Genomic DNA, 15,489 nt, shown 5'->3' on the forward strand with positions numbered 1-15,489 from the left:
TTCAGTTAACTGTTGGTTTTGAAACCTGTCCAGGCAGTGATTCTACCTGTTCAAAGTTCTCTGAGGACAAATACAACTGTATACATGCAAGTCTCTGTAGAGAACTTTAAGGAAACATTAACCAACTTTCAGACCCGAAGTTTGGGAATTATTTCTAGGTAAAAACCCAAACCATGATATATTAATCATTAGTTGGAACTGAAATGATAAGAAATAATGCCATGGGCTTAACTTTTAAAGATCTCTTCCCTTCCCTTGAAAAATAAAATAAAATATTTTCTTCCCCCCAAACAGATTGGTTACATGTGTGATTAAAGTCCTTATCTAATGGTTACAAAGTGCTATAAATACTACTGTACATGGGCAGAACATTCCTGGGGATGACATTTTTCTTACATGTGGTTTTTAAATGTCTGGTTATTTCCAGAGAACAGAGACTGGTTCCCCACAGAAAATGAAGTCATTGCTTTATCTTTATCACTCTTGTCTAAGTATAACTAGGCTTGTACATCATGTTCAAGTAATGTGAACATGTCTGGCTGGCCCCACCATTGGGGCAAAGCTGATAAGTAGTAACTGATCAGCTTATCCACAACATTCTTTTCATGAGATCACTGGTCCTTTTGATCCAGAAAGGCCAACAAAGCTGAAACATTTTAGAAACTGGCCATTCAAATTAATTAAACAGTATCATGTACATAGCTGGTGAGATTATCACTTTGTAAGACTGTAGCTTGCATTCTTTCAACATTGCTTGGGGAAATACTTTCCAGATTATCCAACCAGGTAGTTAGAAGGCTAAACAATATTCACAAAACACACATAAACTCATTATTGTAAATGCTACTATATATGTGAATGTATCTATTTATATTTCATTTTAGCTAGAAAGTGTCAGAGACAGAGAAAGACAAGTACATAAAGGTACAGGGAAGGGAGAGATTGTAAGGCAGCATAGTGTAGAAGGCCCCAAAAATCAGGAACAGGAATTAAAATTCTATGTCTGACACATTTAAACTTCCAGTTTCTATAGTTTCTTACACTCTAAGGTGCAGAGTGGTTGGCCAGTCTAAATTGGGAGAGTGAGTTTTCTCTCTAGCAGTTCTCTATATAAAAGAAATTGCAAATTTAGTCCCTTCCCAAGTTATAAACAAACATGTTATGAATGGATATGGATGTATATGTGGGTATGCATTCATACATACATATATATACCTAATCTCAGAGAGAGATTTGAACTTGCCAACTTTTATGACTATATGATCAATAGAGCAGGCAACAATCTAAATAAATAAAAAGAATTCCATTCTGGAAGGTAGGATTGAAATCACAGGAGGTCTGGACCAAAGTTTATCTCTTTTTGTCTCTATAAATATCTGACACCAGCACAGAATTAGATAAAAATATTACTATATCCACATATCCATTCAGATTTGTGATTTCATCAGGTGTTGGTATTTGAAACTCTAATGTAGAAATTCCTTCCACAGACACAGACTGTTATCACTTGGAGTCTTAGGATATTGTCTGAACCAGAAGCACCGAGAGGTTTTATAACTTCAGCAGATGATAGAGTTAGGACCTGGTCCAGGTCCCTCTAACTCTTAGACTGATTCTCTACTACATGTCATAACTATAAATGCCATAAAAGAATTTATCATTTAAAAAGAATTAGAATCCAATAAATTCAAAATTAAGTTATATTGGACAGTATTTATTTATTAAGATGAATTAATCTGAATGCAAATAGTAACAAGTAAGCTCTATTGATGTTCAATGTCAAATTTTAAGCAAAATATTGAATTTTCAAAAAAGGTTGCTTTGAACTTGTGGCAAACAAAATTTTATGTTAGACATAACTTAACCTTTCTTTGCGGAGTTAGAAAGCACTTTTTATTAGCACTGTCATTAAAAAACACCAATCACTATTGTAGTGTATAAAATCAGAACTGGGATTGTCTATGTCTTTGTAACCTCGACACCTACTATAATGTCTGGCACATAAATAATAAAATTATTGCTCAATTCAACTGCATTCATAAAGCATAGAAATGCTATTTGAGACGTCCAGTGACCATCTTTGAGTAAACCAGCTTGAGGGCACTGTGATAATCAAGGAATAGAGACTAATATATTCATTCAAGAAATTGTTGGCTTTATGATTGGTGAATCATAAATGACTGCATATTGACTTATTTTTAAGAAGTAGCACATAAGACATCAGACAAGTCATGTAGTGAGAGGAAAGATAATAGATGGACTTTCACAATAAAATTCCTTGTGGTATACATACAAAATTGGGAAAAAAAACAGTGAAGACTCAGATCACTGGGTAGATTTTTTTGGTGAAGGTGGTTATTTATGGATAGAGAAATGTCAGGAGGTGTTGCATTCTTTCCCTCCTCAAATTTATGTCCTGGGGCCTTCCTAGGCTTTATTTAACTCTGAGCTAAAATCCATCTACATGAAGGTTTTCCTGATCCCCTTAATTTTGTGCTTTCTCTCTGTTAATTAATCTCCAATTTATCTTGTTTATAATTTGTTTATACAAACTTTGCCCAATGTCTTTCTCATTACATTATGAGCTTTTTGATTTTCTTTTATGTACATGCCTGTATATATGTGTGTGTCTGATCCTAGGCCTTAACATGAATAGGCTAGGATCTATAATGTAAAAGGAACATTTATGATAATGAAACTATGGTTTCATAGATCAAGACAAATGTCAAAATTATATTAACTTCAATACTGAAAGGATTCATGTTTTCATCAGTTTGGGTGTTTCCTCCACTCATATAAATGAATACCTCATTGAGAGGCTTAACAGCAGTTTAATAGCCCTTGAAGATAGATCTTTGCATACCTTTATGAGAGGTAATAAACAAGGAGTCTCCTCCTAGATTGAGATGTTCTAAGAAAGGCTCTTCCTTGCTTCATATTCCCTTTTGGCCTGGCTCACAGATGGTGTTTTCTTAGCCTGTGAAGAAAGAATCAGAACCATTGACACATTATAATTTTCTCTCTGATAGTGATCTGCAAATATATTTTTGCAAATAGCTAAATAAAATAATATATTTAAAGGACCAGCTAATGATCAAGAGATTGCCAGGATGATTCTATTTACCAACTTTTTTTTTTAATATGCTGATGGAATTATAATTGCCAATCAAGAATTTAGAACAATAATTGAAGTCACTTTAGAATCCAGAAGAACCATGAAGATAGCTATATTCATTGTGGTCATACCATACCTCCAAGTGGAGGAAATGCCTTTTGGGTTCTTTAGTTCTTTGAAGTCTATACCAACAGGGCAAGTTCCCTGTTCCAGGACTGGCTGGACAATAGACTGCTGTTAAAGGACCAGAGAATCTAAGTTCCAAGAGGTATTTCATCAAAATAATAGTCACCTTGGGTCCAAAGGAATCCATGCAATGGATGGGCTATAATTTGCACTATTTGAGAGAATGTTCACACCAGGAAAATACAATAGATCACTGGTAGATTGATATGAATGGAGACATTAGATTTTGAAATTTATATACCACTAATTTGATGTGGCTGAAAGAAAGCCAAGAGCTGGAAAGGACCTTCAAGATAATCTATTACAGGAATTCTTATCCTGGAGGGTAGAACTCCTAGGGGGTGGGGTAGTGATGTCTATGGATAATTTCAGAGAGTTTGAAATTTGGATAAGGAAAAAAAAATTACACTTTATTTTTACTAATTTCAAACAGAAATTTAGTATTTCCTTCAATTATAAATGCAGGCAGCAAATATTCTGAAAAGGGGTTAAACCCAATCTAAAACTGTTTTTTCCTTTTTTAGGTGAAAAAACCTGAGAACCAGACAGAAGTGACTTAGTCAAGGTCACACAGGTGTTACAAATAGCTGAATAAAAAGAGTTGTCCTGTGTTATTTGTGCTGAGTAAGAAAGAAGGATATGACTATCATCCAGGTTTTCTGTCCCAATCTGTTGTAGGTTTCATTGCATTCTTTCTCCTGCTTTTTTTCCCTTCCCCTCCCTTAAAATGTATTTTGTTTTGTCCATTCCATATGAAAACTATTTTAACCTTCATTTTTTATGTAAAATTTTGAGTTCCAAATTTTCTCCTTTCTTCCTTCATCCCAACACAATAAGCAATTTGATATAGGCTATATATGTGAATCTCCTATTTTTCTCAGAAAAATCAAGAAATGTCCTTATCCTCTTTTCCCCTCAAACCCTTCTCCCACCTTTCCACCTTCTTCCATTTTCAGTTTTGAAACAACAACCATGTTGCTTTAGGAAGAAGCCTGGGTAACCACCATCTCTTTGCCAGAGCAAAGGATGACACTAAAGAAGACAGCAGCAGTTGTAGAGTAAAATAGGAAAGACAGTAGAATAAAAGCATATGGAATTATTTTGCCATTATTTCTAAAGCAAAAAAAGAAAAAAAAATTAAAAGAAACCACCATGGGGAAAGAATTATCAGTTTGTTCTGAAATTTTCAGAACTAATAAATTCTGATATAGATGATAGGGACATTAGAATGAAGTTGTCAAGTAATGGAAATCACTGTTGTTATGGGGGCAGTGTAGTTTTGGATAATGGATATAAAGCTGATCTCAGTGTGTGAAGACCTGAGTTCAAGTTTTCCCTCTGACACATATTGGTTGTGTTACTTTTAGAAAGTCACTTAAGCCTTTCAGTATCTCAGGCAAGTTTCTAAAACTAAATTACAGAGTAGTTATTAATTTGCTTAGGGAGAGGAAGTTCTCCCATGAGATGTTCCCTACACCAGTCAAATTATAGATTCAGGGCTCCCTTTAATCTAGTAGCAACACAAAAAGAAGTCTCAGAGGATGGATTTCTGCCATTGTTTATAAAATGAGAGATGCATTGAACCAGACTATGGGTCTTTGTAGGTCCAAAATTTTATAACTGTATGCTTTCCTGTCATTGGAATCAATAGGTGCCATCATTAGATACATGAAAGCAAATCTTAGAGATAAGAAAACCTTACTGATAGCAAAGATCCTTTAGAAAAATATTTAATTTTCATAGAATTAACATAAAATTATATTCGTCAGCTATTTTATGCCAAGGGAAATGCACATCCAAGCATAGCTAAGAAGCCAAACATATGTCTTTTACTGTGAAATGCTGCTGTGTTGCAAAAAACAAAAACAAAAACAAAAAACCCAAAGAAATCCATAAACACATTAACTCTCACCCTCCCTTAAACACCCCACACAAGCATTTCAGAATCTGTGGACCCTTAAATTTTGTGTTTAGAGAATGGAATAGTGAGTAATAATATTAGCTCTATTGCTATCACATTTAAATGGTTTACAAAATGCCTATCTTCTATAGTATTATTATCCCCCATTTTACCTACTAGGAAACTGAAGCTCAAAGAGATTAATTAATAATTATAAAAACATATAAGTGGCAGAGCAGGGGTTTGAAGATATGGTCTATAGCTTCTAGTTCAAAACCATTATCTGGCTCAGTACTATTTTTTTGGTCAAATATTTAAAATCTTTAGACTGAAAGCAAGCGTTGATTACAATCTCGATGGAAGATGGCATTCTATCACTTTGCTGAAATAACTCTCCCAATTCAATAGACTTAGGGGGGTGTTTTTTTTATTTTTATTCTGTGCATAGCTATTCCTATCAGTGGGTGTCAGACCTATTCATGCAAAAGTAAAAATAGATCTTTGAGTCACACTGAAAAAATTCATTTGAAAAGTCTCTTCATTTCTATCAGGTTAACTAATGAGCATTAAGTTAGATCAGAAATAGAGACTCATGGGTTCTAATCTTGCCTCTGCTAGCATCTGTGGGATCTCAGGCTAATTATTTAAACTGTTAGAGTATCACTTTTCTCCTCTGTAAAATCATGTAATTTCATTGAATGATCTCTGTATTCTCTTCCAAAAAATGAATCTATGAGTCTAGAATCATAAGTCTTATAGAAAAAATAAGGGTCTCATTTTCTTTTCTCAAATAAAGATTGGAAGTAAACCATCCCAGGAAAATAGATGTCCAATCTCCTCTAACAAAATTATTTGAAGAGATGTCATAATCCCAAGTTTAAATTTTAGATTCCTGATCAGTAGTACTTAATTTTCTCAATGAGAATGATAGCTATGAACCTTCCTCCAACACCTATGCATTGGACAAAATGGCCAGACAAACTTTAATTTGGAAGTAATATTAATTGGGATATATTTAAAAGGAAGTTATGTATCTACTAAAAGAATGTTTAAAGAAAGATCATATAGCTACCTTCTTGGGATATGTCTGTTGTCATTAAAGGTAGAAGAACAGTTGAATTCCTTGAGTTCTTTTAGAATTTGTGATTTTAGATTTAGTGTCATGAATCCCTTTGGCAGTTGAATAATTTGTGAAATAAAATTCACAAGGAAACCAAAGATTAGTGAAAACAAGTTTCTTTTCCTCACTCAAATTCACAGACTCTTTCCTGCAAGGTGTACTAGATCTTTGTTCTAGACTCTAAATATGAAGAGATCTTAAAGATTCTCGGGCAACAAAAAAACATTCTTAAGTTTGTTTGGGTTTTTTTGCTGGGGCAATTGGGGTTAAGTGACTTGCCCAGGGTCACACAGCTAAGACATGTTAAGTATCTAGGATCAGATTTAAACTCAGGTCCTCCTGACTTCAGGGCTGATACTCTATCCATTGCACCACTTAGCTGCCCCTTCTCAAGTAATTTTAATAGCGTTTTCAAAGAAAAGATTAGGTAACTGTCTTCCTACATGATTTCTCTATAATTCTTATTAGAAACAGAAGAATAGATAAATAAGAGCCTCTTAATTCCTTTGAGACTTATGATTTTAGACACATTGATTCTTTTAGTGATTCTAAGAGATATTTAGAAATGTTTGCTCCATCTGGATTTAACTTAGAATACTACTTCTTTTCCCTGATGATTTTATTACTGCCTTGGCAAATGGAAAAAGCAGGTCAATAAACTCACCCATGGTTCTATGCACTATGCCTGTAACTTTTCAAAACAAAATACCCCTCCTTGGTCATCAGTTCTTAATATCTTCTTTTTCACCACTTATTTTTTTTAAATTTTTTTATTTGTAACTCCAGTAATTAATGTTTTGTCACATGCCCAGATCACTTAACAATGAAAGCTCCCATATAGGAGACACTAGGTGCTTCCCTCTGAGAGAATATATTCTGCCTCAGTCTACCATGCATTTTAAAACAGGCTCTTTCCATTGGTTGTAGAGTCAGAATTTTCTTCATTTAAAAAATATACCTGAGGCATAGTTACTCTCTTGCCAGGGACGACTAAGAGTAAAGATCTTATTCCTCTGTGGGATATAATATAATATGCAGGATGGGACCCTTCTCCTTAGGTTCTATGGCCCTGAAAAATGAGTGTAGGATTTTTATCATTTTTGATTTATCTTTTTTCAGTTCCCTGTTTAACCAGACAGGAAGCTAGCACCATGGAGACTTCAGGTCTCTAGTCCAGATATTACCACTAGTCCAGTAGGAAAACTTGAAGAAGCTAAGGTCTTAAGAAGCAAGCTCAGGGGAACTTTGGACATGGAATTTTATGGGACTAATGGTAATGAACCTAATCCTCTTCCCTTTCCAGAGATCCAGATATTGTGTGTAGGATGCTGGTGGTGGTAGTGGTGGTGATTATTATCCCTAAGTAGTGGGGGAAAACATTAATATGTTTGTTCTTCCTATGTAAATATTCCTATTAAAAATCTAATTTGATGGTTAAGTGGTTAAATGGAACAGGGGTGCTTGGACCCCCAAACTGAGAGAACAAAGTAAACAGGGCCTTCAGTCAGTTTCAGAGATAAGATGTTGCCTTCCCACCCCAAACCCCAAAGAGGTGAAATGTAACATATTATTCTCAGGTAATTGGGTCCATAGTAGTAGTCACTGTTACGTTAGCAAACCACTTGATATATAATCAATGTTCCAATAAATGCTTTTTAAAATTCATAATAATTATATCTAATATATAGATATAATCTAATATAAATATAGCAAAATATATGTAATAAATATATAATAATATAATATATATCTATATTCTATATATAATAAATATAATATATAGATATAATCTAATATAAATATAGCATTTAATTTAAGGTTTTCAAAACACTTTAGATACTTGATCCTCCTAACAATTCCATGAAGTAGGTACTAGTAACGCTTCCATTTTACAGATGAAGAAATGGAAGCTGAGAATTTTTCTGAATTCATATCTAGTGTTCTATCTATGATGCTGCCCATACTCCCTAGGTGGTATTCACTTAAGTGTTCTAGGTGGTAGAAACCCTAGAGAGTGTAGGCAACATCATGATTAGAGCACTAATCCTATGGTTTAGAAGTGAGGTGGAATTCTCTGGAGCACTTCAACCATAATCTAAGAGAATCTAACAGAGCTGATCCCAAAGATGGGGTAGCCAAAATTGCTTTGTGTCACTGGCTTGGGATTGAGCTAGTCTATCTTCAAAAAATACAGGAGTGTGAAGGCAGCTCCACAAGGACCTGAGAATCTCCAACATGACTGCCCAGGAAATTTTGTAAACTAGGACTGGAGCAGATCTCCCTGAGAACTTCCCTTGTTCTCTGAGCCCACCCTACTAAGACCCTTCACCTTCAAGCCAGCCTCAGGTATTTTTGAAATTTCCTTGAGGTTTGGGGTAGCTGGGTTAGGAGGTGGTGGTAGGATTCCATACATCGTATTCAAATTATATTAAGGATTCTAAATGTCCCAGGACCTTAGCTGTAGTTAATATTTCAACACAAAATGACCAAATATACCGGAGAGTGGCTTAACCCACGAGACCTGTTTGAAATGTATGATTCTAGATTCATGTAGACACTTTCAGTGGGAAGGGGCCTTAGCAATATTTGAGCAGAAGAAATAATTAATTGCCCTCTGGTAGAGGGACAGTGTCTGTATATGTCTCTATGTGTGAGGGGGGTGGTTTAATTTAGAGGAAATGAGAAGTAAGCTTTGTGGATGCAGTATGGTAATTTTATGTTGGTGATTTGTTTTTAACATTTCATATAATTGTGTTTTTGTGTATGTAATCCCTGGGGATTGCTAAGACAAAAGGTACAATTTTAAGGCTCTTTAAAGTATAAAATAAAAAAGACCCTAGACAAATGAAGGAAGTTCATACAAATTACAATGCTGGGTGCCTTGGGACAAGAATTCTCAGAATTCTCTTCTGTTGACTAGAAGCACCATCATGTCCATTTTCAAAGAAAAGGTAGTGAGGTGAAAAGAAATTGGATTTGGAGTCAAAAAATTCAATGTCAGAGGTTGAAAGTGGGAAAGGAGAAGCAACTGGGAGCTGGAAGCACAGAGCTGTGGGGACATAGAAATGCCAGAGGTTCCTGGCGTCTTTCCCTGAAACCATTTAAGGGCAGCAGGAAATAAGCTCAAGATTAGAACTGGTCATCTTGGAGCTTGGGGACAAGCCTCATGAAAGGAGATGAAAAACTGGTGTTGAGTGTTTTGGAGTTCATGAGTCAGTGGGTGGAGGGAGAGAACTGTATTTGTGAGTGGGTGTCAGCTTAGCAAGAGAGGATTCAGTAAGTGCTGGAAGGGAAGAGGAGAGAAAAAAGGAGAAAGGAGGATAGAGGAAAGAGACAGAGACATGGACAGAGAGAGACAGAGATAGACAAGAGAGAGAGAGAGAGAGAGAGAGAGAGAGAGAGAGAGAGAGAGAGAGAGAGAGACAGAGACAGAGACAGAGACAGAGAGACAGAGACAGGGAGGGAGAGAAAAGAGAAAGGAGAGATAAGGGGAGAAGGAATGCAGAAAGCAAGAGCAGAGAGAGGCATGAATTATCTTAAATGGTAATTTTAAGGATAGGTATTGTTTCAACACTAAACAAATGAGCATATAAGAGTACTACCTAGCACACATAGATCTCTGAAGGAAAGAAGTTAAAAAGAATCCTTAATAACAAATGAAACACAAAACATTTTTAGAACACCTGTTTTCTGTATAGCATTGCTTAGGTGGTGGGGTAGAATTGTTTTTCTTTTATCTTTTTGGTGAGACAATGGAGTTAAGTGACTTACCTAGGATCACACAATGGGAAGTTGTTTGGTTTTTTTTTTTTTTTTAATGAGACAAATCTTAGAGAATTTGCAGCCTGTGGAGACTCCAAGGAAATTGGATTTGGAGTTAGTGTTAGAAGTTGAGGAAATTATGAGAAATGAGGAACAATTGAGAGTCTGAGCCTATAATATAGCACATGGGTGTCAGATAGTCCTGGCATTTTATCATAAACTCATTTAAAGGCAGTAGGAAGTAAGATGAAGACTGGAAGTAAAGCTTGCAGCTTGGGGGCTAGCCATTCACTGTAAGAGTAACTACATAGCTCTCTATAACCTACATTACATGGAAAGTCATCAGACAGTTACAACATAACGGGGTATTGTGTTCTGAAAATTTCACTACTGGCCTAGTGCAATCAGGGAAGGCTTCTTGGAGAAGAAAACACCAGAACTGGAGTTTAAAAGATGGATAGAAATTTATCCAACAAAGGGAAAGAGATAGAGCATTTCAGTCACATTGAATACTATTGCAGCATGAGAGTTTAACGTGTTTTCTTGGAATATAATAGTCTAGTATGGGTGGAGTATAGAGAACATGGAGTAAAATAGGCTGGAGAATAGGGGTGGTTTCCAAGTAGAGGACTCAATGCCAGGCAAAGGAGTTCAAACTGTATGTGGTAGGTAAGGGGCAACTAGGTGGCTTGGAATTAAAAAGATTCATCTTCTTGAGTTCAAATCTGGCTTAGACACTAGCTATATGATTCTGGACAAGTCATTTAATTCTGTTTGCCTTAGTTTTCTCACCTATAAAGTGAGCTAGAGAAAAGAAATAACAAACTATTCCAGTATCTTTGCCATAGGGTCATGAAGAGTTAGACACGATTGAAAAATGATTGAATAACACTGTAGGAAATATTGAGACATTAACAATTTTCTGAACAAAGACTGATCTAACTATCTATGTAGGAAAGACCATTATTATTTATAAGTGCTCAGATGATCATAAGAATAATAATACATGTTTGTAAAAACTTTACAGCTGTAATATGTTCAAGGTTAAAATCCCACTACTGAGTATATCTAAACTAGAGATAGAGACTGGGGATCATTATCCCTCCCCTTGCTTTTGGCTCTCTCCTTCAAGACAGTTAATGAACTCACTTTAAACTTGGTATTTCCTACTAAGAAGGGAAAGGGACTTGTATGTGCCAAAATGTTTGTGGCAGCTCTTTTTGTTGTAGCTAGAAACTGGAAAATGAATCAATGTACATCAATTGGAGAATGGTTGGGTAAATTGTGGTATATGAAGGTTATGGAATATTATTGCTCTGTAAGAAATGACCAGCTGGAGGAATACAGAGAGGCCTGGAGAGACTTACATCAACTGATGCTGAGTGAAATGAGCAGAACCAGAAGATCACTGTACACTTCAACAACAATACTGTATGAGGATGTATTCTGATGGAAGTGGAAATCTTCAACATAAAGAAGAGCCAACTCACTTCCAGTTGATCAATGATGGACAGAAACAACTACACCCAGAGAAGGAACACTGGGAAGTGAATGTAAACTGTTCGAACTACTGTCTATCTACCCAGGTTACTTATACCTTCGGAATCTAATACTTAACGTGCAACAAGAAAATGGTATTTACACACATATATTGTATCTGGGTTATATTGTAACATATGTAAAATGTATGGGATTGCCTGTCATCGGGGGGGAGGGAATAGAAAGAGGGAGGGGATAATTTGGAAAAATGAATACAAGGGATAATATTATAAAAAAATTACTCATGCATATATACTGTGAAAAAAAATTATAAATTAAAAAAAAATAAACGGTATTTCCCTTGGGACTTAGGAGGATTTTTGTAGTCTGTATGTTTTATTGGCTGGCAAATAAGGTAAATTTGTTGATTAATGCAATTGCTAAATTGTGCAAACGCATAGTGCTTATATACTGTCAACCATGTTGCAAGCCTTGTGTTAAATTCTTTTGCAAATATTTCATTTGATGTTCATAATAATCCGAAGAACAAAAACCCCTGAGAGGTAGATATTATTATTATCCTCATTTTACAGCTTTGGAAACTGAAGCAAACAGATATTAATTATAGGGTCACACATCTTGTACATGGCTAAGGCCAAATTTGAACTCAGGTCTTCCTTATTCCAGGTTTTGTATTTCATTCATTGTGCTACCAACTGCCGCTCTGCATCTATTGTTTGAATGGAATAAGGAAAGGAGGGGAAGAGAGAATGATTGGGAAAGACTGGGAAAGGAAGGGACAAGAAAAACTAAGAGAGGAAGGAGGGAGAGAGAAAATAGAATGGGGAACAGGAAGGCAAGAGGGAAAGAAGGAGAGAGAGAAAAGAGAGAGACGAAGAAAGGAGAGAGAGGGGGAGGAAAAGAAGAGGAGAGAGAAAACAAGGGAGAGAGAGAGAGGGAGGGAGGAGAAGGAAGAGAAGGGAGAAGAAGGAAGAGAAGGAAGAGAGAGAGAGAGAGAGAGAGAGAGAGAGAGGAGAGAGAGAGAGAGAGAGAGAGAGAGAGAGAGAGAGAGAGAAGAGAGAAAGAGAGAGAGAGAGAGAGAGAGAGAGAGAGAGAGAGAGAGAGAGAGAGAGAGAGAGAGAGAGATATGAAGAGAGAGGCAGAGAAGAAAAAGAAAGAGAGATTTTTCTTAATGATTTCCCAGATCAGAAAGAACATATTGCATTCACCCTGTTTCTCTGGGCATCATCAACACTATTCAGCAATTGTAGATATGTAGGGATGGAGGTAAGGTGAACTAGGTCCAATCATTATCAAGTAACAAGTTTTTAAAGGAAACCACTTCCCAGGAAAGAGGGTTGCTCAGAGAGAAAGTTAATAGAGAAATGAATTTCAGGGTAGCAGGCTTGCAAAATATTGGGAAGGAGGTGGGAGTGAAGTGACTGAGATGTTGGCCTGGCTGCTTGTCTGTTTATGAATTCAACAAATAGAAAACCTAATCATTTAATCATCTATATCAAACCTATAAGGTAGATGTTTGCAAACATTAGGATCCCTATTTACAGATAAAGAAACCGAGGTTCAGAGAAATCAAATGAATAGAGAGAGTACTAGAAAGCCTGAAGTTTGAGTACAGCTTCACTGCTAATTAGGTGAGTGAGCTAGATCTTTATATCTCCACGAGGTAGAGTTTCCTCAATGGTACAATGAAAACCTTGGCCTCCATACCAATTAAAGAGAATTCTGGATATCCTGGGGTCAGTGGTCAAGGAATTCCAATGAAAATATTAAAGAATGTTATATTTGCCTCAGTGATCTTGTAGAATAGATTCTAGTTTAACATTTGATGATTTGCCCAAGTCTTCGTGAAAGAAAGAGCAGGGGCTGAGACCCAAGTCACAGCTCATGTTCATTCACAACTTCATTAACTCCTTTCCTAGAAATAGTACTGCTTCTACAATGCCACTGTAGTGCCTATCAACGATTCCTAGTGGAGGAGCCCTACTTTGAGAATAAAAACAAAACTGATTTTAAGAGTTTGTGGGAAAATTGTTAGGATTGTCTTTCTTCTTGGGAGAGTCATGCAATCCACTGAAGTTGCTTAGAGCATATAAAATTTTTAATCTCATCATTTAGGTATACAGATGAAAAGATGACGGATTTATATTCTGAAATCCTACACAAAATAACTATAAAAGGACTCAATGACCATTGGCAGGTTTTTCATATTGAACCTCAGTTTCTTCATCTATGTAGTTTGGGTTAAATAATAATTTCTGTTATTCACATAGCACTTTGATCTTCATATCAACATTGAAGTAAATGCTTTATTATTCACATTTTATTCTTAGATGAAAGTAAGAGAAGGTAATTGAATTATATTGGGCCAATTCAATTCAATAAACATTTATTAAAATCCATTTATATAAACATTTATTAAACATGCTAGTGCTGGGAATAAAAAAACAAAACACAACACGGACAGTCCCTGCCCTTGAGGAGTTTGTGATCTAATATGGGGAAGACAACAGCCACGAGGCCATATAGCCTAGGACACCCTGACTCTAATTTCTGGGGTACTATACCACACTGTTGCTTAATAACCCTCTCAGCCTCTATTTGTTAAGAGATTGAGTCAGAAAAGACTGCCAAGAAAGAATTAGAAGAGAGACAATGACAAATCCAACAGGCACTTATTAAATGCTTATTATGTGCAGAGCATTAATATTAGGTAGTGAGGGAGATATGAATTCTAGATGAGTCACAGTATCTGCACCTCTAGGAGCTTAATGGTCCTCTGCTGAGACAAAGGGAAATCAAGGATGGCATACACTTAAATTGGTGAAACATTCATGGGCAGACAAATACAGTATCTGAACTGTGGGTTATATTTTCTTTCCCAATATATTTTAAAAAAACTGCTTCCTGTCCAATAATCATATATTTCTGATCTATGATTTGGTACATATCTGAGTTAAGCTATGCAAAATCTTTTCTTTTCCTTAATCCCAAATGTGACCAATCTTCTCTTTACATCAAATCAAGAGTATGTGTGCAAAGAAAATATATTGCTCCTTTAAGAAAATCCAGAGTTATTCTCTAATGAGTATATAAAGCAGATGTTCCCTTCCTTCCTTGTTCCATTCTCCCCCTCCCACCATTTCATCTTTGTTCAGAAAATCTTCTTTATTTCAACACCCCAATCTCTGAGAAATCAGTCAGGAGGGCTCACATAGTTGGGAATGACCCCAAACTGGGAATTGCATCAAAGGAGATAAACAGTCCTGCTTCATTCTCTCAGTAAGCTTTCAATTTAAATGTCCCTTAAAGATGACCATGATGGTAAATATTTAACAACCAGCTCTTTTTGGAGTTGGGTTTCATATATAACATACCTTTAAGTTTAATCTGTATTGACATTTTCTCCATCACTTTCTAAGGTATAGACAATAAATAATGGGATAAATCAAGCCCTGACTGCAGTATTTGACAGTTTCCAAGGTGTAAATGGAGCAACGAGGTGGTACAGTGGATAGAGTGCCCAATCTGAAAGACTTATCTTCCTGAGTTCAAATCCTGCCTAAGATACTTACTGGGTACATCAGTTAACACAACTTATCTCAGTTTCCCCATTTGTAAAATGAGCTGGAGAAGGAAATGGCAAACACTCCAGTATCTTTGCCAAGAAAACCCCAAATGGGGTTGTGAAGGGTCAGATATAACTAAAAAGTGTAAATGCTTACATTGATAATCTAATAATTTGCTCATAGTTGAGTGAATACCAGCATATCCGTTTCTTATTTTGTATTTTTTTTTTGGGGGGGGAACTTTTGCTTAGTCATTTCAGTTATATCTGATTCTTCATGACTTTATTTAGGATTTTCTTGACTGGAGTGGTTTGCCATTTCCTTCTCTAGCTCATTTTGC

At 35.9% G+C, this 15,489-nt stretch overlaps 2 protein-coding genes across 5 annotated transcripts in view; one reads left to right on the plus strand and one right to left on the minus strand.

Annotated features, from left to right (window-relative positions):
- SORBS2 (sorbin and SH3 domain containing 2) overlaps positions 1-15,489 on the minus strand; it is a 451,850-nt gene that overhangs the window by 292,743 nt on the left and 143,618 nt on the right. The window contains exon 2 of the mRNA XM_074276085.1: positions 2,864-2,977. The gene's annotated coding sequence lies outside the window, so the exon portion shown is untranslated. The remainder of the gene's footprint in view (positions 1-2,863; positions 2,978-15,489) is intronic.
- The window catches only part of LOC141547648 (uncharacterized), a 181,195-nt gene that overhangs the window by 32,175 nt on the left and 133,531 nt on the right, over positions 1-15,489 (plus strand). The gene's annotated exons all lie outside the window — the stretch shown is intronic.

This window comes from Sminthopsis crassicaudata, chromosome 6, assembly GCF_048593235.1.
Source record: "Sminthopsis crassicaudata isolate SCR6 chromosome 6, ASM4859323v1, whole genome shotgun sequence".
Classification (NCBI taxonomy): Eukaryota; Metazoa; Chordata; class Mammalia; order Dasyuromorphia; family Dasyuridae; genus Sminthopsis; species Sminthopsis crassicaudata.